Source organism: Lepus europaeus, chromosome 11, assembly GCF_033115175.1.
Source record: "Lepus europaeus isolate LE1 chromosome 11, mLepTim1.pri, whole genome shotgun sequence".
Classification (NCBI taxonomy): Eukaryota; Metazoa; Chordata; class Mammalia; order Lagomorpha; family Leporidae; genus Lepus; species Lepus europaeus.
Window position 1 is genome coordinate 63,279,867 of NC_084837.1, and position 23,326 is coordinate 63,303,192.

Below are 23,326 nucleotides of genomic sequence, written 5' to 3' on the forward strand. Positions count from 1 at the left end.
TTTTTTTTTTTTTTTTTTTGGACAGGTAGAGTTATAGACAGTGAGAGAGAGAGACAGAAAGAAAGGTCTTCCAGCCGGCGCCGCGGCTCACTAGGCTAATCCTCCGCCTTGCGGCACCGGCACAACTGGGTTCTAGTCCCGGTCGGGGCACCGATCCTGTCCCGGTCGCCCCTCTTCCAGGCCAGCTCTCTGCTGTGGCCAGGGAGTGCAGTGGAGGATGGCCCAAGTCCTTGGGCCCTGCACCCCAGGGGAGACCAGGAGAAGCACCTGGCTCCTGCCTTCGGATCAGCGCGGTGCGCCGGCCGCAGCGCACCAACCGCAGCGCACCAACCGCGGCAGCCATTGGAGGGAAAACCAACGGCAAAGGAAGACCTTTCTCTCTGTCTCTCTCTCTCACTGTCCACTCTGCCTGTCAAAAAAAAAAAATAATAATAATAATAAAACTCAACATAGGGGGTCTCTGTTCTGATGCAGCAGGTAAAGCCTCCGAGTATAATACCAGAGGGCTCATTTGAGTTCCAAATGCTCTGCTTCCCATCCAGCTTCCTGCTAGTACACCTGAGAAAGTGGCAAAACATGGCCCAGCTGCTTGAGCCTCTGCTACGCATAGGGGAAACCAAGAAGCAGTTCCTGGCTTATGGCTTTGGCTTGGCATAGATCTGGCTATTGCAGCCATTTGAGGAGTGAACCAGCAGAGAAGATCTCTATCTTACTCTCTCCCCTACTCCTACAGTCACACTTTCATAAAAATACAGAAATCTGGGACCAGCACTGTGGCACAGTGGGTAAAGCCACCGCCTGCAGTGCTGGCCTCCATATGGGTGCTGGTTCTAGTCCGGGCTGCTCCTCTTCCGATCCAGCTCTCTGCTATGGCCTGGGAAAGCAGTAGAAAATGGCCCAAGCCCTTGGGCCCCTGCACCTGTGTGGGAGACCCAGAAGAAGCTTCTAACTCCTGGCCTCAGATGGGCCCAGCTCTGGCCGTTGCGGCCAACTGGTGAGTGAAACAGCGAATGGAAGACTTCTCTCTCTGCCTCTCTGTAACTTAATAAATAAATCTTAAATAAATAAATCTTTAAAATGGGGGGCAGACATTGTGGTATAGTAGGTAAAGCTGCTGACTACAGTCCAGCACCCTAGATGGATGCTAGTTCAAGTTCTGGCTGTTCCACTTCCAATTCACTGCTCGGAAAGCAGTGGAAGATGGCCCAGGTCCTTGGGCCCCTGCACGCTCACGGAAGACCCAGAGGAAGCTTCTGGCACCCTGGCTTCACATCTGCACAGTTCTGGCCGCTGAGGCCATCTAAGGAGTGAGCCAGAAGATGGACGACCTCTGTCTCTCTGCCTCTCAAATAAAAAATATTTGGATCAGAAGTGGAACAACCAGAACACAAACTAGCACCCTTATGGGATGGATGCTGGCATTGTAGGCAGAGACTTTACTCACTATACCACAACCCCTATATTGAACTTATTTTTTTTTAAGATTTATTTAATTATTTGAAAGGCAGAGTTGCAGAGGCAGAGAGAGAGAGAGAGAATGAGAGAGAAGTCTTTGATCTGGTGATTCATTTTACAAATCGCTACAATGGTTGGAGCTGGGCTGGCCTGAGGACAGGAACCTAGAGCTTCTTCTGAGTTGCCCATGTGGGTACATGGGCCCAAGCACTTGGGCCATCTCCCACTACTTTCCCAGGTCATAGCAGAGAGCAAGATCAGAAGTAGAACAGCCAGGATTCCTTGGCCGGCGCCGCGGCTCAATAGGCTAATCCTCCGCCTTGCGGCGCCGGCACACCGGGTTCTAGTCCCGGTCAGGGCACCGATCCTGTCCCGGTTGCCCCTCTTCCAAGCCAGCTCTCTGCTGTGGCCAGGGAGTGCAGTGGAGGATGGCCCAAGCCCTTGGGCCCTGCACCCCATGGGAGACCAGGATAAACACCTGGCTCCTGCCATCGGATCAGCGCGGTGCGCCGGCCGCAGCGCGCTACCGCGGCGGCCATTGGAGGGTGAACCAACGGCAAAAGGAAGACCTTTCTCTCTGTCTCTGTCTCTCACTGTCCACTCTGCCTGTCAAAAATAAAAAAATAAAAAAAAATAAAAAAAAATTAAAAAAAAAAAAAAAAAAAAAGAACAGCCAGGATTCCTAACTAGTGACCATATGGGATGCCAGCACTGCAGGTGGCAGCTTTAACTGCTATGCCACAGCACTGGTCCCTGAATAAATAAATCTTCAAAAAAAAGAAAAAAGAAAAAATTTTTAAAGCTCAATATAAGGCTACAGTATAAACTCCACTCTAAGTTATCCACTCAAAAAACCTTGTATCCTCCATCTATAAAATACCTTGCATCCCCCAACTCTTTTATGGAGATGTTCACAGCAGTATTCTTAATAATAGTAAAAAAGTAAAACAACCCAAATATTCATTAACTAATCACTGATAAAATGTGGCACATCCACACAATGGAATACTATTAAGCAATAAAGGAATGAGCTAATGATACATGTAACCATGTGAATGAACTTCAAAAACATTATGCTAAGCAAAGGAAGTCCACACAAAAGGTCACATTTTCTATGATTCCATTTATATGAAATATACAGAAGAGGAAGTCTATATACAGACAAAAAGTTAAGTTCATTGCTGACTGGGGATGCAAAGCAGAACTGACTGTATATGGGTATGAGGGATCCTTTATGGGGGATAAAAATGTTCTGGGGGCAGGTGTTTGATGGAGAGGTTAAGACACTACTTGGGAAACCAGCACCACATATTACAATCCTGGGTTTTCCTAGTTACATTCTCCATTCCAGCTTCTTGCTACTGTACACCCTGGGAGGAAACAGGGGATGTCTCAAACATTTTGAATGGTTCCCTGCCACCCTCGTGGGAGACCTGTATTGAGATCCTGGCTCCAGCTAAAGCCTAGTTATGGCTGTTGCAGGAATCTGGGGTGTGAACTAGTAGACAGGAGATAGGTCTCAGCGTCTGTCTCTCTCACCACTTTTCAAACAATTTTTTTAAATGTTCTATGGATGGGCATTTAGTCTACTGATTAAGGCACTCCTTAAGATGACCATCCCATATTAGAATGCATGGGTTCAGTACTCGGCTCTAGCTTCTTACTCCAGTTTCTTTTTAAAGTAGATCTTAGGAGGCAGTGATGATGGCTCAGACCTGGATTGACTTTATGGCTCCCAGATTCAGCTTGGTTCAGACCCAGCCATTGCAGACATTTGAAAAATAAACCAAAAGCTGAGAACTCACTTGCTCATTGTCCCTTGAATAATGTTTTATTTTGTTTTTAATTTAATGTCAACACACATTGTTGTGGTAGTTACATAATTCTGCAAATTCAATAAGTCATTCAACTATACTTATTTAAATGAGGTAAATTTCACGATGTATAACTGCTTGAGTCTGGCTAACAGTAAAAAAAAAAAAAAAAAGGAATATTAAAAATTACATTGGGGCCGGCGCTGTGGTGTGGTGCAGCTCCTGCCGTTGTGGCCAACTGGGGAGTGAACCAGCAAATGGAAGACCTCTCTCTCTGCCTCTCCTTCTCTCTCTGTGTAACTCTGCCTTTCAAATAAATAAATAAATCTTTTAAAAAAAGAAAAGAAAAAGAAAGTGTGTGGCATGAAAAGCCCGTGCATAAATTTTTTAAAAATCGCATTAATATTCCAGTAAATTCTCCCTTTCAAAGTGAGACATGTACCACACCAGATTTCAAAGAAATATGGTTTTAAAAATAAAACTCCTTTAACTATAGAAGTGCAAATAATTTGTCTTCACATGTATGTGTGAGTATATGTTGAGACTGTATATAAAACTGCTTGTCTCCCTCCTGAGGTTTTTTTCTTTTAGAGATTAATTTCATTATTTGAGAGGTAGAGTTACAGAGAGAGGGAGAGACAGACAGAAAGGTCTTCCATCTGCTACTGGTTCACTCCGCAAATGGCTGCAACAGACAGGGCTGGTTCAGGCTGAAGCCAGAAGCCTGGAACTCCATCTGGATCTCCCATGTGAATGGCAAGGATCCAAGTACTTGGACCACCCTTCACTGCTTTCCGAGGCACATTAGCAAGGATTTGAATCAGAAGAATAGCCAGAACTTGAACTGGCATTCTGATATAGGATGCCAGCACTGCAGGTAGCAGCTTAGCCCACTGCACGACAACCCTGGCCCCTCTGTGATTGCCTTTTTTTTTTTTTTTTTTTTTGACAGGCAGAGTGGACAGAGAGAAAGGTCTTCCTTTGCCGTTGGTTTTCCCTCCAATGGCTGTCGCGGCCGGCACACCACACTGATCCGATGGCAGGAGCCAGGTGCTTTTCCTGGTCTCCCATGGGGTGCAGGGCCCAATCACTTGGGCCATACTCCACTGCACTCCCTGGCCACAGCAGAGAGCTGGACTGGAAGAGGAGCAACCGGGACTAGAACCAGGCGCCCATATGGGATGCCGGCACCGCAGGCGGAGGATTAACAAAGTGAACCACAGCACCAGCCCTACTTACTAGCCTCTTAAAAACACTGCTACTCTAATAACAGAACTTGGAAATCCCACATTTGCCTTTCTCTCATTCTCCCTGTTGTTGAATAACCTGTTGTTATCCAACTTCAGCAGAACACCTGACATTTCCCAGTAACCCATTTCCCTCATCCTTGAAATTCTAAAGTCATTCGCCTCTGACCTTGAGAAGACTGGAGCAAATCTCCCCTCCTCTTTTATTTGACCTTAGCTCACTGGTCTCCCTCTCTCACTCTTTGTAGTATTTGAGTCACCAATACAAGCTGACTTCATCAATCTACATTTGTAACTCTTTAGTCAGAATGATTCTGCACATTGATGTAAAGGAAATGACTACTATGGGTCATTCCCATGCATTAACACTAAAATTATCCTGTGTCATTCTTAAATTACTTATGTTTCTCTCACATATTACAGCTGAAGCATCATACTGCTTTTAAAAATTATACATAGATAATATTACCTACAGATTTCATGTCAGGATTTTAAAAAGGAATATTATAAAATTGTGATAATAAAGAGAGTTGAGTTTGATCCTGAACCAGGATCTCTGAAGCCCACTGTTAATTAGACTTGATAAAGGAAGTCAATTCTGCTAACCAACTCTTGCTGGTGGACACTCTCCATATCTTTGAAAACTTCTTGGACTATTTCGTGTTTATTGGCACTTTTGGGGGTCTGGCACTGTGGCGTAATGGATAAAGTCACTGCCTACAGTGTGGCATCCCATATGGGAGCCCTCCACTTCCTGGCTGCCTCACTTCCGATCCACCTCCCTGCTAATGGCCCGGGAAAGCAGCAGAACATGGCCCAAGTGCTTGGGCCCCTGCACCCACATGGGAGACAGGGAAGAAGCTACTGGATCCTGGTTTCGGCCTGGCCCAAATAAAACCTTGGCTGCCATTTGGAGACAGCCAGCAGATCGAAGATTCTCTCCTGTCTCTCTTTCTCTAACTCTGCAATTCAAATAAATACATATATCTTTAAAAAAATTTTTATTCTAAATATGGAGTCCATCAAAGTCCTGTCATTCATTCTTACCCTTTAAAAAATCTCATCTGCTACTCGTACTTCAATTAACACTGCTAATACGACTGCCCCTCCAGCCTCCACCTTACCACGTATACAATTCATACTTCCGGATGCTTGCTGGATATTCCACCCTTGACGTATCACCAATCCCTACAGATACAAATGTCTCATCGGCCCCCACAGCAGCTAGTTTATCTTTCTTTCCTATTTATGTAACTGTTATTCAGAACCAAAATCTGTGATTCAGTTTTTTATGTTCCCCTCCACTTCTCTCACATGCGATCAGTCCCTCTGTGTAGCTAATTCTTCTTTGAGTATGATGTCTGGAAACTTATCTTTCCATCCTATTATCAGTGTTCTCATTTACGTTTTTTTTTTTAAGATTTATTTTATTTGAAAGTCAGAGTTACACAGAGAGAGAAGCAGAGAGAGAGAGAGAGAGAGAGAGAGAGAGAGAGAGAGGTCTTCCATCCATGGGTTCACTCCCCAATTAGCCACAATGGCCAGAGCTGCGCCAATCCGAAGCCAGGAGCCAGGAGCTTCTTCCAGGTCTCCCACCCGGGTGCAGAGGCCCAAAGACTTGGGCCATCTTCCACTGCTTTCCCAGTCCATAGCAGAGAGTTGGATCAGAAGTTGAGCAGCTGGGTCTCGAACCAGTGCCCATATGGGATGCTAGCGTTTCAGGCCAAGGCATTAACCCACTGAGCCACAGCGCTGGTGCCCTCATTTACATTCTTAACATCTCACATTCTGGGGCCAGCGCTGTGGCGTAGTGGGTAAAGCAGCCGCCTACAGTGCCGGCATCCCAAATGGGTGCTGGTTCGAGTCTCAGCTGTTCCACTTCCGATTCAGCTATCTGCCATGGCCTGGGAAAGCAATGGAAGATGGCCCAAAACCTTGGGCCCCTGACTTCAGATCAGCGCAGCTCTGGTCATTGTGGCAAAATGGGGAGTGAACCAGCGGGTGGAAGACCTCTTTCTCTATCTCTCCTCTCTCTGTGTTAATTGTGTTAATTCTTTCAGATAAATAAATAAATCTTAAAAAAAAAAAAAAAAAACTCACATCCTAAGTCAATCTCTCTTCTCCATGTTCTCCTCTAATCTATCTTTGAAGCTACTATCAGATCTGAATTCACAAAACATCCCTCTAATTATGTTGTTATTCCTCAATCCTCCACTACCAAACTCTGCTACTTGTAAGAAAAATAAAGCCTCATGACTAGGTTGACCATAGCTTCTAATTGGTTTGCCCAAGACAGTCCAAGTTTACACCTTACTGTCCTAAGCATAAAATTACTAATAGTTTTGGGGCGCCGGATTCTATCCTGGTTGCCCCTCTTCCAGGCCAGCTCTCTGCTATGGCCCCAGGACGGCAGTGGAGAATGGCCCAGGTCCTTGGGCCATGCACCCGCATGGGAGACCAGGAGAAGCACCTGGCTCCTGGCTTCGGATCAGCAAGATGCGCCGGCCGCAGCAGCCATTGGAGGGTGAACCAGCGGCAAAAAGGAAGACCTTTCTCTCTGTCTCTCTCTCTCACTATCCACTCTGCCTGTCAAAAAAAATAAAAAATAAAAATAAAAAATTTACTAATAGTTCTTCTCCCTTTAGATGTCCATGTGTGAACAATAAATTATTCAGTCACCCTACCCATGGTAAGTAATAAAATAAAATCAAAAAGCTCTTATTTACTAAGAGGCTTCTATGGTACCATACAGTGAAGGAAACATGCAAGGAGGAAAAGGCCAGGCCTGCCAGGAGCAAAGGCAAACATAGCCCTGTACTTAGAAGCCAGAAGCAACCTACTCAAAAGGATCACTGTAGCTACTGGAAATAGTCTAGCAATTCAGCAAGCATAGAGTTTACCCAAACCACAAATTTTCAAAGATACAAATAATGCCTGCATTTTAAATAGAATGAAGAACTCTTGGCCAAAATAGATGGCCTTTCCATTGAATTCTTAAATGGCAAAGAGAAAATACTTTTGTCCATTTTTTAGATATATTTTGAGAAATTAAAAAGTGCATATACAAGTGTACTTCACAAAGTTCATGGGAAATGAAACAAAAAGTAAGTTTATTTGGGTGAAAAAACATTTAAAACCATGCACTTAGAGGGCCTTAAAAAGTATGCTTTTGTTTGAATCATCTCTAGATTACTTATAATACCTAACACAATGTAAATATTATCTAAATAGATGTTACACTGTATTATTTAGGGACTAATAGGAAGAACATCTGCACACGTTCAGTACTAATGCAGTTTACTTTTTCCCTGAATATTTTCAGTCCACAGTTGGTTGGACCCACGGGTATGAAACCTAAAGATACACAGGGTGGCGCATATTATCAAAGACAAAAAAAATCAGTAATGATGCATTTGCAATCTTCTAGGAAACAATCATTTCAACCTCCCAGAAAAGTAACTTTGAGAAGATTAAAAAAAAAAAAAAAACATGAGAATAAGGAAAAAATTACCCTGATAAACAACAACTGCCTTAGAGAAATTCTCTGAGACACCAGAAACAGAACATTTGGTCAAACATGTTTATTCCCTATTTATGAAATAGTGAGGGTCTAAATATGACATAATCAAGAAAACCCAAAGAGAAGAAAAGGTTTCCTGATATAACTGGTGAATCTTTTACATGGTAATTTTTTTTAAGTTAGGCTATGTTAGCAATTCTTAAGCTATATTTGATAATCCTTCTGAGGAAAAACACCCAGCCTGAATTAATTAACAATAATTTATCCAATTAAAATTTTGGAAACACTGCTAACAATCGCTCTAACTGAAGAACCAGTAACTTCGCCGGCGCCGCAGCTCACTAGGCTAATCCTCCGCCTTGCGGCGCCGGCACACTGGATTCTAGTCCCGGTCAGGGCACCGGATTCTGTCCCAGCTGCCCCTCTTCCAGGCCAGCTCTCTGCTGTGGCCCGGGAGGATGGCCCAAGTGCTTGGGCCCTGCACCCCATGGGAGACCAGGATAGGCACCTGGCTCCTGCATTCGGATCAGCACGGTGCGCCGGCCAGCCAGCCGCGGCGGCCACTGGAAGGTGAACCAACGGCAAAAGGAAGACCTTTCTCTCTGTCTCTCTCTCTCACTGTCCACTCTGCCTGTCAAAAAAAAAAAAAAAAAAGAACCAGTAACTTCAATTTTCACAGCTAGTTCCATAAAAACACTTAGCTTTCTCAGGAAATGAGATAGCTAGGAAAACATGCTCCTGTAGAAGAGATAACATAAAGGACTGAATTTAAAGCCCAGCAAATCTTGAGCAGCTCAGTTTTCTCCACAAAGGGATGATAACATTAGCTTCCTTGGTAATCACTTGCAAAAAAAAAAAAAAAAAAAACAGGATTGCACACAAACTCTTGGGGGTCTTTGGATACTGGTTCCACACAGTTAACCTATTATTACATGAGCCACAGTGAGAGGTCATTACTGAGAAAATAAAGCAGGGACCAGTGCTATGGCACAGTAGGTTAAGCCTCAGCCTGGGGCGCCAGCATCCCATACAGCTAGTGGTTCGAGTCTCAGCTGCTCCACTTCTGATCCAGGTCTCTGCTATGGCATGGGAAAGTAGTAGAAGATGGCCCAAGTGCTTGGGCCCCTGCACCCATGTGGGAGACCCAGAAGAGGCTTCTGGCTTCAGGTCGGTCCAGCTCCAGGAGTGAACCAATGAATGGAAGACCTCTCTCTGTCACTCCCTCTGTAACTCAGCCTCTCAAATAAATAAATAAAATCTTTTAGAAAAATTTACTTATTGAGAGGCAGAGTTAGAGAGAGAGAGATAAGTTTACTTATATGAAAGAGCTACAGAAAAAGAGAGACAGAGAGAGATCCTCCATCCACTAGTTCACTCCCCACATGGCTGCCAATGGTCAAGGCTGGGCCTGACTGAAGCCAGGAGGCAGGAGCCTCCTGGGGTCTCCCAAGTGGGTGCAAGGGCCCAACCACCTTGCCCATCCTCTGCTGCTTTCCCAGGTGAACCAGCAGGGAATTAGATTGGAAGTGGAGCAGCTGGGACTCAAACTGACATCCATATGGGATGCTAGCATTGCAGGTAGTTGCTTTACCTGCTATACCACAACACCAGCTCCTCAGCGATTATCTTAACAGAAAATATAATTTCTTTCTCATCATTGCATTAATGATGTGAACAAGGAAATATGTTTGCATCAAACTAGGTAGTCAATAAACACTTGTTAATGATGGATTTCTTTCCCACTATGCAAGAAGCCTTGGGGTGAGGGCCTCCAATATAGAAGCTTCCAAGCAGAGGCCCAAGTTTTTATTTTATCAAATACTAGAAAGCACAGGATACGTACAACTTCTATTGTGAGCTATATGCCAAACACTTTATATGTGCAACGTAGAGATATATTAACTCATTTAAACCTTATATGAGGCAGATACTAACACAATTACCATTTTACAGATTAAACTGTGCTTAGGTAACTCACTCAAGGTCATGAAGCCAGAAATGGCAGCATCAGAACTGGAATCCAAGAATTCTGACTCCAAAGCCCCACAGGATTAACTCTCCCAATATTGTCTGAAGTCTCTCCAGAAAATCAAAAGATCCAGCAAACTATGCCACTGTAATATTCCAAGCAGTATTCTAAAGTAGTCAATGATTTATTTAATCAATATAGACCCAAGATATTCATTTTATACTATGGGCTATAACCTAATACTACTTTTGTTATTTTGCAGCCGGAAGCTCTCTGTGATGTCTTCTGGGCTCTTCTGATATACTGCCATCAATGTGGAGTGGCTGCTGCTGCTGCCATTGTTTTTAGAGCACTTCTTTACTTTCTGGCCCTTTAAAAAACAATCAAGGCTCACCTTATAGATATTTCTTGCACCAATCTTAGAATCAGCCCTTTCAAGCTCTCCTAAATAAATCTTGGAAAACATTAGAAATCAAGATCTGGACATTAGATGTGCTTTTGGGTATCATTTCTTTTGAGCTTCTCAGCTGTCAAAGCATGGAAATACAAATTATGTGTATATATAAACCCGAGCATGTACATAAATCCATAATTTTTTTTTAAAGATTTGTTTATTTACTTGAAAGTCAGAGTTACACAGAGAGAGAAGGAGAGGCAGAAAGAGAGGTCTTCCATCCGCTGGTTCACTCCCCAGATGGCTACAATGGCCAGAGCTGCACCGATCTGAAGCCAGGAGCTTCCTCCAGGTCTCCCATGCGGGTGCAGGGGCCCAAGGACTTCGGGCATCTTCTACTGCTTTCCCAGGGTCACAGCAGAGAGCTGGATCAGAAGTGGAGCAGCCGGGACCCAAACCAGTGCCCATATCGGATGCCGGCACTGCAGGCAGTGGCTTTACATGCTATGTCACAGCGCCGGTCCCCTGTATATATTTCTATAGATAATCATCAGTATCCATACTGAGCTAAAGGGATTCGTACTCATGTAGCCAACTCTAATCCACTGCCAAATGGATAATTCCAGCTTCCTCCTCCTGTTACCTGAAAATTCCCACGCCAACAGTGCGAAGTCCTGTCACCACCATCCACTTACTTAATTGTTCAACTGCAGTATCCCTATCGGCATTGGAACTGCTAATTTGAAACCCCCGGGATACAATTTATCAGTTACAGGACCCTGTGTATGTGGCATTCCTCTGTCTTACCACTCTACCACTCATTTCCAAGGTTACTTTGATGGCATTTTACACCCTATACCCTCTCTTTAGAAAGGCTGTTACACACACTTAGATACAATCAGATTTTCTTGTCACAGGTTCTATTTCTTCCTGGAATCCCTCGACCTCTTAAGATTTTTTTTCTAAATAGTATACATTAAAGTTTACTCTTCGTGCTGTAAAGTGAGAATATAATTTTCCTCATGGGCATTGTCTACCTTAGAAAAACTACTACAGAACATGCCTGTGACTATAGACTTGTAGTTCAGGCCACCGAAGATTAGAAATGGGACTTGGGCACTCCCTTGACTTGCATCCTCTGGTCTGCTTTAACGAAAACCAGGAGGAAAAGAAAGCTAGGCATCAGAAGCAATGGGTGGCAGGCCTATTAATGGCTGATCTGTACAGTGATCTGCCCTCAAGGAGACCCAACAGGCCAGTCCACTGCAGTGGCTTTCAATGCGGTAAGCCTGGGCTTCAGCAGAAGTCAGCTTGTGAAGAGCCCTGGCAGCTCTGCCAAGAGTTGGATCACTGGAAATGGACCTGCCCTGGAGTCGAAGGATGCCCAGGTCAGAGCCACAGATCTTATTGGCTCTAAACTGAAAAGCCCTTCACTCAGCCCAACTTCCAAAGTGACCACTGCAGCTGAGGGTATGGTCAAGTAGGGTCAGCAACATTGCAGGCAAAACTGTAAATTTCTTGTTAGAGATGCCCCCTGCCTTTACCTGGCCAGCTCTCCTCCCAGGCCAGCCAAGTAATGAAAGTCAACAGAGTGCCTTCCCCTAGGAGGTTCACACCTCCCTTAGGATATACCCCATGTGAAGAGATAGATAGGTCTGGGCCTCTGAATTTACAAGGCCTAAAGCCCCTTCTATCAGGTTCTATTTGCCTCTCAATCAGAAAAATTACTTGTAGCTTAGACAGCACCTTTCTTAGCTCCTCTAATAATGACTCTGTCCTTTGTTCTAGGCCCTGTCTAGTGCACTTGGGCCTCATTCCTTTGTAATCATAACCTCTACTCTACCACCAATGGCTCTACTCCCAACCTGTGTGTACTGATGGTCCTCTTCCCCACTTAATGCTGTATAATTGTTCAAACCTGGTAAATGCCACTCTTAGGATCATTGGTTACTATCCTCACTCTGTCTTTTATGACCTTGTCTAAATATGATCAGAGTCGGCAAACTTGGAAGGCTTCCACAGCCTTGGCAACTCATGACGACAGCCTAGGATGGTTACTGGCGCCATAAACTAGAGTGTCAATTTGTTGGGTCAACAACAGGAGCCACTGTGCACTTGCTCCTCATGTGGGATCTCTGTCCTTAATGTGCTGTACATTTTGATTTAATGCTATATCTAGTACTCAAACAGTATGTTTCACTTTGTGTTTCTATGTGGGTGCAAACTGTTGAAATCTTTATACTAAATTGATCTTCTGTATATAAAGAGAATTGAAAATGAATCTTGATGCAAATGGAAGGGGAGAGGGAGCGGGAGAGGGGAGGGTTGCGGGTGGGAGGGAAGTTATGGGAGGGGGAAGCCATTGTAATCCATAAGCTGTACACTGGAAATTTATATTCATTAAATAAAAGTTAAAAAATGAAGGCAGTGATTAGGTTTTCTTTAATTTTTTTTAAGATTTTATTTATTTGAAAGACAGAGTTACAGAGAGAGGTACAGACAAAGAGGGCTTCCATCCACTGGTTCACTCCCCAGATGGCCGCAACGGCCAGAGCTGTGCCAATCCGAAGTCAGGAGCTTCTTCCAGGTCTCCCATGTGGGTGCAAGGCCCAAGCACTTGGGCCATCGTCCACTGCTTTCCCAGGCCACAGCAGAGAGCTGGATCGGAAGAGGGGCAGCCGGGACTAGAACCGGCGCCCACATGGGATGCTGGCGCCATAGGCCAGGACTTTAACCTGCTGCGCCACAGCACTGGCCTCAGTGGTCAGGTTTTCATATGAAAATACAGAAATGGCACTCCAGAATGGAACGATGAGAACGGGGGTGAACTATAAATCGTATTAAGTTTGAAATAATAGGAATAATAATCCTAAATTAAACTTAGCTTGAAAGATGAATACTGCTTGGCAGAGCTTCAATAATGACTAATTTGTTTTTCGAACTTATTAGTGCAGAAGGTGGTTAAGGTTTAAAGACACATCAAACACAATTTAAAGGTTATGATCTATCCCGGGTTCATTTGTAGTTAAAAAAAACAAATGAATATTTGCACTTAAGTTTATGAAACTCCCTACTGCTCTTTCTCATTAATGTCGATTGAACACCTACTGAACTGCCATACTCAAGGGACTTAATAGTCTGTAGGACACACAAATAAATCAGTCCAGTTATATGTGCATATACGGAGAGTACAGAGGGGAATCTACAAAGCTAACACAAAATGAAGCAGGCTCTTAGGTGTCATAGATAAGTGTAACTCCAGGGAGCAGGAATGTGGCACAGCAGGCTAAGCAGGTTAAACTACCATCTGCAGTCCCAGCATCCTACATGGGTACGAGTTCGAGTCCCCACTGCTCCACTTCTGATCCAGGTCCCTTCTAACGCTCCTGGAAAAGCATCAGCAGATGACCCAAGTCCCTGGGCCCCTGCACCCATGTAGGAGTCCCAGAAGAAGCTCCTGGCTCCTAGCTGCAGCCTGGCCTAGCTCCAGTCATTGAAGTCATTTGGGGAGCAAACCACAGATGCAAGATCTGCCTCTCCTTCTCTCTCTGAAACTTTTTCAAATAAATCAATAAATCTTGGTGGGGGGGGGGAGTATAACTCTAATGTTTCCCTTAAAAGAGATATGAATTACCTATACTTAGTTTTTTGGGTTTTTATTTGTTTGTTTTAATTATCAGGGAGCTTCAGAAAGGTCATAGATGACTGGGCTTAGCAGTTAAGATGCCCACTGGGACACTCACACCCCATATCAGTGCTTGGTTCAAATCCTGGCTCTGTTCCAGAGTCCAGCTTCCTACTAATTACAACCAGGGACAGCAGACGGTGCTTCATGGAAAGGTCCCTGCGACCCAAATGGGAGACAAAATGAGTTCTGGGATCTTGGCACAGGCCTGGCCCAGCCCTGGCTATCACAGCATTTGGGAAGTGAACCAAGAGACGAAAGATCTCTGTCTCCTCTGTTCTCTTTCAAATACATAAAGTTTTTTTTGTTAAGGAGTTATTCTATTTGTTCTATCTTTTAATGGCATTTCCAGAAGGTATACTCTATACTAAAATATCCTGAAAAACTCATGTCCACTAATGTTGTGCCTCTTTACTAATAATAATAATTACCCGGGGCCAGCTGCAGTACCAGCATCCCATATGGGTGCTGGTGCAAGTCCCAGCTGCTCCACTTTGGATCCAACTCTCTGTATGGCCTGGATGGCAGTGGAGGATGGCCCAAGTGACCTCGAAGAAGCTCCAAACTCCTGGCTTTGGATTGGTAAAGCTCCGGCTGTTGCAGAAAATTGGAGAGTCGACCAGCGGATGGAAGACTCTTCTCTCTGTCTCTCTTTCTCTCTCTGTGTAGTTCTTTCAAATAAACAAATAAATCTTTAAAAAAAATAATTTCCCTTCTTTGAAGTTAAAAATATGTCACAATAGTTGGTTATATTTACTTCACCAAAGAAAAAAATTAACTACTCTGCACTGAAGTGCTGAATGTTTTAATTAATATATTATTTAACCTCCAAACTGGAAATTATGTTCATCATTTTACAGATAAGAACTGAAACCAAAAAAGTTTAGGTAACTTATCCAATAAATAGGATTCATATCTTTAAAAAAATATATTTATTTGAAAGACAGAGTTACAGAGGAGAGACAGATTTCTTCCATCTGCTGGTTCACTACCCCAATGGCTGCAACAGCAGGGGTTAGGCCAGACTGAAGCCAGGAGCCAAGAACTCTGAGTCTCTCCCATACAGGTGATAGGGGCCCAACCACTTGGGACATCTTCCACTGCTTTCCCAGGAGCATTTGCAGGGAGCAGGATCGGAAGCAGAGCAGACAGGACTCCAATCAGTGCTCATATGGGATGCCACACTCATGGTGCAGCTCAAACTGCTGCACTACCATGGCAGTCAGTGCCCAAACCTATCTTTTTAAAGCAATGTCTTTCCAGTATCCTAACATGCCTCTCCTTAAACTACCAGTGATTTTTCCTGTAAGAAGTCGTATTCATGTTTTTGTGAACATGCTTTAGTCAATAATCCTACTTTATGCTATGGAAACCACTAGTTTTTCCCTAATGTAAAAGTACAGGGTGGATGTGTGGCAAAGTGGGTTAAGTCACTGGTTGGGACGCCCACATCCCACATCAAAGTGCCAGTTCAAGTTCTAGTACTCTGTTTCTGATCCAGCTTCCTGCTTATGTACCTGGGAAGGCAGTAAAAGATGACACAAGCACTTGGGTCCCTGCCAACTCAATGAGAGATCTCGATGGAGTTACCTGCTCCTGGCTTCCACCTTGCCCAGCCCCAGCTTTTGTAGGGATTTGGGAATGAACCAGGAGATGCAACACTCTCTCTCTCACTCGCTCTCTCTCTCTCCCTCTGTGTCATTCTGCCTTTAAAATAAATAAATCTTTTTAAAAAAGAAACAATTTAGCTATGCATCCAGGACTCCCCCTAAGGCAAGGTTTCTTAAACTATGAGCAGATAGAAAAAAATTTTATATTATTTTTTCACAAGCCTACAATGGTATTTTTTTAATTTATTTTTATTTTTTATTTTTTGACAGGCAGAGTGGACAGTGAGAGAGAGAGACAGAGAGAAAGGTCTTCCTTTTGCCGTTGGTTCACCCTCCAATGGCCGCCGCGGCTGGCGCACTGCGGCCGGCGCACCGCACTGTTCCGATGGCAGGAGCCAGGTGCTTCTCCTGGTCTCCCATGGGGTGCAGGGCCCAAGCACTTGGGCCATCCTCCACTGCACTCCCTGGCCATAGAGAGAGCTGGCCTGGAAGAGGGGCAACCGGGACAGAATCCGGTGCCCCAACTGGGACTAGAACCTGGTGTGCCGGCGCCACAAGGCGGAGGATTAGCCTAGTGAGCCGCGGCGCTGGCCTACAATGGTATTTTTTAAAGATGTACTTACTTATATGAAATGCAGAGATACAGAGAGAGAAGGAGCAAGAGATATATTCCACCCACTGAGTTACTCCCAAAATAGCTATAATGGCCAGGGCTGGGCCAGGTGAAGCCAGGAGCCAGGAACTTCTTCCAGGTCTCTCAGGTCACTAACCTACAACTGAAATCAGGATTTCCCTCAATTCTGAATGTGGACAACAAATCACAACAGTATTAGAACTATCAGCAGTTGTTTCTTAATTTAGTAACATAGAGCAGAATTTCTTTCTTTCTTTCTTTCTTTTTTTAAGATTTTAGGGGCTGGCACTGTGGAACAGTAGGTTAATCCTCCACTTGCAGCGCCAGCATCCCATATGGGTGCCGGTTCTAGTCCCAACTGCTCTACGTTTGATCCAGCTCTTTGATATGGCCTGGGAAAGCAGAAGATGGCCCAACACCCTACACCCTACATGGGAGACCAGAAGAAGCTCCTGGCTTCGGATTGGCGCAGCTCTGACCGTTGCGGCCATTGGGGAGTGAACCAACAGACGGAAAACCTTTCTCTCTGTCTCTCCCTCTCACCTGTCTAACTCTGCCTCTCAAATAAATAAATAAAATCTTAAAAAAAAAAAAAAGATTTGTTTTATTTATTTGAAAGACAAAGTTACAGAGACAGGTAGAGACAGAGAGAGACATCTTCCATCTGCTGGTTCACTCCCCAGATGGCTGCAACAGCTGGAGCTGTGCCAATCTGAAGCCAGGGGCCAGGAGCTTCTTCAGGGTCTCCCATATGGGATGCTGGCACTTTAGGCTAGGGCATTAACCTGCTGCGCCACAGCGCCAGCTCTGAGCAGAATTTCTTATATCCCAAATTTTCTTTAAATACATGTGAACTGTTTTTTACACATATAAAAATTACACTCTGAGAAGTTTCAAAGGCTTCATTAGACTGCCAAGAAGTCCAAGGTACATAATAAAAGAACCATCTTCTAGGGGGCCAGCGCCGGGGCACAGCGAGTTAAAGCCCTGGCCTGAAGTGTACGCATCCCATATGGGTGCTAGTCCTAGTCCTGACTGCTCCTCTTCCGATCCAGCTCTCTGCTATGGCCTGGGAAAGCAGTAGAAGATGGCACAAGTCCTTGGGCCCCTGCACCCACATGGGAGACCTGGAAGAAGCTCCTGGCTCCTGGCTTTAGATCGGTGCAGCTCCAGCTGTTGCAGCCATCTGGGGAGTGAACCAGCAGATGGAAGCCCTCTATCTCTGTCTACCTCTCTCTGTAACTCTTTCAAATAAAATTAAATAAATCTTTAAAAAAAAGAGAGAGAGAGAGAACCATCTTCTAGAGACCATCACCAGGGTATTTGTCAATCCTTGGTAGTGACAGTTAATGTAAACGTATTAGTCCATTTTCTGTTGCTGTAACAAAATATCTGAGGCTGGATCATGCATAAAGACAAAAAGTTTATTTGGTTCAGTTTAGAAGGCTGAAAGTCCAAAGAGCACGTTATCCTGCCTTCCCGTGGGTTCCCTGGCTGCTCACATCATGGTGCACGACAGTTGGCTAAGAGGGATCACATGACAAGACAGGAAGTTAGACTGGAGAGGGGCCATTCTCGTTCTTCTGTTAACAACTCTCTCATGAAAACTAACTTGAGGTGCCACAAAGACTACTTAACCTCTTCTATAAGAAGCACCCCCAATGACCTCCCACTAGCTTAAAACTTCCATCACCTTTCATGAGGGCCCTCAAGGACCAAGGTTCCAACAAACGAACATTTGGGAGACAAACTCAAACCATATTCAAACTATACCACCTCTTTTCCCCTCATTTCTTAAAAATATGGACAACAGGGGGCGGTGCTGTGGCATAGCAGGTAAAGCCACCACCTACGGTACCAGCATCCTATATAGGCACCAGTTCCAGTCCCAGCTGCTCCTCTTCCAATCCAGCTCTCTGCTATGAACTGGGAAAGCAGCAGAAGACCGCCCAAGTCCTTGGGCCCCTGCACCCACGTAGGAGACCTGGAAGAAGCTCCAGGCTCCTGGTTGCGAATCAGCTCAGGCCACTGTGGTCATTTGGGGAGTGACCAGTGGATGGAAGAACTCTCTCTCTTTGCCTCTGCCTCTCTGTAACTCTGCCTTTCAAATAAATAAATCTTTAAAAAGAAAATATGGACAGCATTCATTCACAATGGCTTTTTTCAATATATAATTTGTCAGCTACATCTGCTATTACTGATTTTCTCCTAACCTAACACATAAGGCAATCTCCCATATGCACTTATTAAAGACACAGCACCATGGTTCAAGTCCTGACAACTCTACTTCCTGCTAACCTACAACCTGGGAGGCAGAGGTAACGGCTCAAGCACTTGGGTCCCTGCCATCCACGTGGGAGATAATAGATTGAGTTCCTCGGCCCTGGGTTCAGCATGGCAGAGCCCTAGCTTGGCATTTGGGGAGGGAACCAACAGAGACCTATTTGCCTTTGAAGAAATGAAAATAAATTCTTTAATTTTTAAACTGAACAGTGTTTTCTATAACTGGATTTCTGAACTAAAATACATGAAGAATCTTATTAATAACTTCACATTCCTCTACAAAATAATCTTCAGAATTTTGGGGGGAAGGCAAAAGTATTATAAAATAATATTGAATGTCACTAACTAGCTATCTGATTTTAATTTTCTCATATATAATAAGAGAATATCTACTAGAGGGTTTTACAATGATTAAAATTACATACAAGGTACCTACTATAGTTACTGGCTCATAAGGGATATTTAATATTTGTGCCTACTCTTATCATCTGAAAGTTACAGCCTAACATTAAAATTCTGATGAAGATGCAGCTTTCAAACTTCTCAACTTGACTTTTTCTATACTTCATTAACTCTATCTCATTCTGACCACTGTAAAATCAACAGCATCCTACATTATATCTGTATTTTATGAACATGTATGTTGACACGTGAAATCTCCATGCTAGTTTTCTTTGTGTAGAGAGGCATCAAGTGTTCCTTCCCTATCCCGTGTCTCCACGTTTATTGTGGTCGTCAAGCTGTCCTGATACTTGCCCTCCCTCATTAAGTGAGATGACAGCATCACAGTTTATCATCTGCTGCTTTGATGATGCACACTGCCATCTTGATATTCTCAAACGTTTTCATTAATCATAAACTTTTCTAACCACATTTGTGCTCCGAAGTTACTTCCCATGAAAAAACAAACTTTCAAAAACTGATTTGCTCTGAAACCAAATGTACAGGAAAAGAACACAGTAAACTAAAATAATGGATTCAATCACTAAAAAGCAAAATTAATTTCAGAATCTAGAAGGTATATAACTTTTACCATATACTCCCTCAGCATCCATGACAGGTCAGTTCCAGGGCTTACTGGATATCAAAATCTTCAGCTAAGTTCCTTATATAAATTGGTGTAAAAATGTGCATATATAACCTACGTAATCCTATTTAAGTCACTTCTAGATTACTTATATGCACTATAATTTAAATGCCACAAAAACAGCTGCTATATAGTACTATTTAGGAATTAATGATAAAGAAAAAAGTCTGTTTATGTCCAGCCATGGTAGGCCTATATAGCATACTGGCGGCAACAGCCAGTGCTGAAGTGGAGAAGCTATGAAATGACAGGAGTCTATGGCAGGCTGTGCCTATATATCACTTCATTAACGTAGATTCAACACAGTATTTGGGATGTAATAAATTCAAGTTTAGCTTTTTGGAATTTTCAAAATATTTTTTACCTTGATTGGTTGAACCTGTGGACGTGGATCCTGCAGATGCAGAAAACTGACTGTATAATTATCTAAAATTGGGGGCCTGCGCTGTAGCATAGCAAGTTAAGCCTCACCCTGCAGTACCAGCATCCCACATGGGCACCAGTTCAAGTACCGGCTACTCCACTTGCAATCCAGCTCCTGCTAACACACCTGGGAAAGCAGCGAAAGACGGCCCAAGTACTTGGGCCCCTGCACCCACATGGGAGACACGGAAGAAGCTCCTGGCTCCTGGCTTCAGAAATGGTCCAGCTCCAACCATTGGAGCCATTTGGGAAGTGAACCAGCAGATGGAAGACCTCTATATCTGCCTTCCACATAAATTATTTTAATAATAATAATCTAAAATTTTTGTTGTACAGGAAGAGTTTGAGAATTTCAAGCATACAACACAACCAGGATGGAGTATTATTTGGCAATAAAAAAGGAAATAAGTTTTCATAAACGCTACAATGTGGATGAGTCTTAAAAAGAACAAGTGAGGGGCCGGCGCTGTGGTGTAGAAGGTTAAGCCTCTCCTGACATGCTGACGTCCCATATGGGTACTGATCCAGCTCCCTGCTAATGCGCCTGGGAAGGCAGCAAAGGCCCCGGTGTCAGGACTCTACATGCCCTTGGGAAACTCAGAAAAGCTCCTGGCTTTGGCCTGGCCCAGCCCTGGCTGTTGTGGCCACCTGGGGAATGAACCAATGGATGGAAGATCTCTTAATCTGACTTTAAAATAAATAAATAAATCGTCTAGTCCCGGTAGGGGCGTCGGATTCTATCCCGGTTGCCCCTCTTCCAGGCCAGCTCTCTGCTATGGCCCGGGAAGGCAGTGGAGGATGGCCCAAGTGCTTGGGCCCTGCACCCGCATGGGAGACCAGGAGAAGCTCCTGGCTCCTGGCTCCTGGCTTCGGATCAGCGCGATGCGCCGGCCGCGGCGGCCATTGGAGGGTGAACCAACGGCAAAAAGGAAGACCTTTCTCTCTGTCTCTCTCTCACTATCCACTCTGTCTGTCAAAAATAAAACAAAATAAATAAATAAATAAATAAATAAATCGTTAAAAAACAGCAACCAAAAAAGAGAATGAAATGCCCTAGGCAAATCTCCAGAAACAGAAAGTAGATTAGTGGTTACTATGGGCTTGAGAAAGGGAATGGGAAGTGACTGCTAAGGGGTTCCTGTAGCTTCTTTTTGGGGTGATGAGTAGTAGTGACAGCTGTGTATAACTCTATGAATGTACTAAAAACAACTTCACTCTACACTTCATTTTTTTAAATATTAATTTATTTGAAAGGAAGAATTACAAAGAGGCAGTGGCAGAGAGAGAGCGAGCGAGCGAGCGAGCGAAGTCTTCCATCCGCTGATTGACTCCCGAAGTGGCTACAACAGCCAGAGCTGGGCCGATACAAAGCCAGGAGCCAGGAACTTCCTCTGGGTCTCCCACACTTGTGCAGGTGCCCAAGCACTTTGGTCATCTTACACTGCTTTCCCAGGCCACAGCAGAGAGCTGGATCAGAAGTGGAGCAGCTGGGCAGTGCCCACATGCGATGCCAGCACTGCAGGTGGTGGCTTTACCCACTAAACCACAGCACCAGCTCCAGCTCTACATTTTAAAGGCTTTTTTTTTTTTTTTGGTATGTAAATCATATCTCAATAAAGCCGTTTACTTAAAAAAAAAAATAATTGAGAGGGCCAGCATTATGGCATAGCAGGTAAAACCCCTGCCTGCAATACCAGCTTCCCATACTGGCTTGGTGCGAGTGCTGACTGCTTCACTTCCAATCCAGTTCCCTGTTGGTGGCCCAGGAAAGGCAGCAGAGGATGACCCAAGTACCTGGGCCCCAGCACCCACATGGGAGACCTGGATGAAGCTCCTGGACCCTTGCTTTGACCTGGCCCAGCCCTGGCTATTGTGGCCATCTGGGGAGTGAACCATCAGATGGAAGATCTCTCTGTCTCTCCCTCCCTCTTTCTAACTTTGATTTTCAAAATAAATAAATCTTTAAAACAATTTTCTTTAAAAGCTGCCACTGGTAAGCCGCAATAAACATTTCATTAGGAAAAGAAACCATGAAGGTCAGTGACTGGAACACTAAGCTGGTTACCTGTGATGCTCCCTAGGTCAACCTCCAACTTCCCTCCCACACTCCTAGTAAGTTCAAGAACACGCAACTAGATGCAGCGTGGGAACCAGAATAGTAAGAGCTTTCTTAGGCTCTATCGCTCCTAGACTGTAGGGGGCTTCCATCCCTGGTGATCACGGAAGTAGCACTTTTCATTAGCAAGCTCCAGAAGGAATGTCCAAACTGGATGACACTTGCCTAGCCGCCCTGAAAAACCCTAAAAAACCAGAAGGGGGTGTCACCTACACACTCCAAAGCCCGTGCACGTGCCGGCCTGCTCCCACCCAACACCAATAAGCAGCGTGCACCATTTATCCATATCCCGACTTGCTCCCTATAAATGGAAACACTATCAAGCCCTCGGATTTGGTTTATTTCAAACGACAGGCATAACCCTCACCGGGTTCCCATTCGAGCCCAACCAGCCTCCGCCCCTGCCCCTCCCCATCCCCAAACCCACACACGTGTTAGCCGACACCGCCCCACCGAGTCCCACGTGCACCTGGGCTAACACTCTCCCCACGTGGGAGCGCCCCACGGGCTTCCTCGGGTGGTTGAGGTCACCGCGTGACCCCTGGTCTCCAGGGGTGTAAGAGGGGCAGGACGAGGCCCAGGTCCCTGAGGTCCCAACCCTGTGGGGAGTGTCCACACCCATCCTCCCTACTAACCCCAACAAATCAAAGGGCTGGGGGCGACGGCCCCTTTAAGACACGGCCCAGTCATTGCCCGCGGAGAGGGGCGCAGCGAGGCCTACACAACCCCCCCTCCGTTCGCCCGCCCACGTCTGGTCGCCTCACCTCGGGCCGCCGGGCCCCGCCGCCGCGGCGGCGGCGGAGGGGGGGCGGGGTGCGGGCGGGGTCCGGAGGGGGGGGGTCGCCCCGCCGACGGTGGAGACGCGGTTCGCTCTCTGAGGCCGTGGGACGGTGACTGCGTTGGGCGTGGACGCTCCTAGCTCGCTCCCTCGGCGGCTCCTGGGACCCCAAGATGGCGGCGGCGCTGAGGCGGCTGCGGGCGCTGGGCCGGCGGCGGCGGCGGCCACTTTCACTCACTGAGAGGAGCGGAGCAGGGACACGGGGAGCCATGGCGGGGGGGAGGAGAGGCGCCATAGCCAGGCCAGAACAA

The 23,326-nt window shown here is 45.2% G+C and overlaps 1 protein-coding gene across 3 annotated transcripts in view; it reads right to left on the reverse strand.

The window, feature by feature from the left end:
* Positions 1 to 23,049, reverse strand: part of INO80 (INO80 complex ATPase subunit) — a 145,415-nt gene extending 122,366 nt beyond the window's left edge. For all 3 annotated transcript variants that reach the window (XM_062205655.1, XM_062205654.1, XM_062205653.1), the window contains exon 1: positions 23,002 to 23,049. The gene's annotated coding sequence lies outside the window, so the exon portion shown is untranslated. The remainder of the gene's footprint in view (positions 1 to 23,001) is intronic.
* Between the last annotated feature and the right edge of the window lie 277 nt (positions 23,050 to 23,326).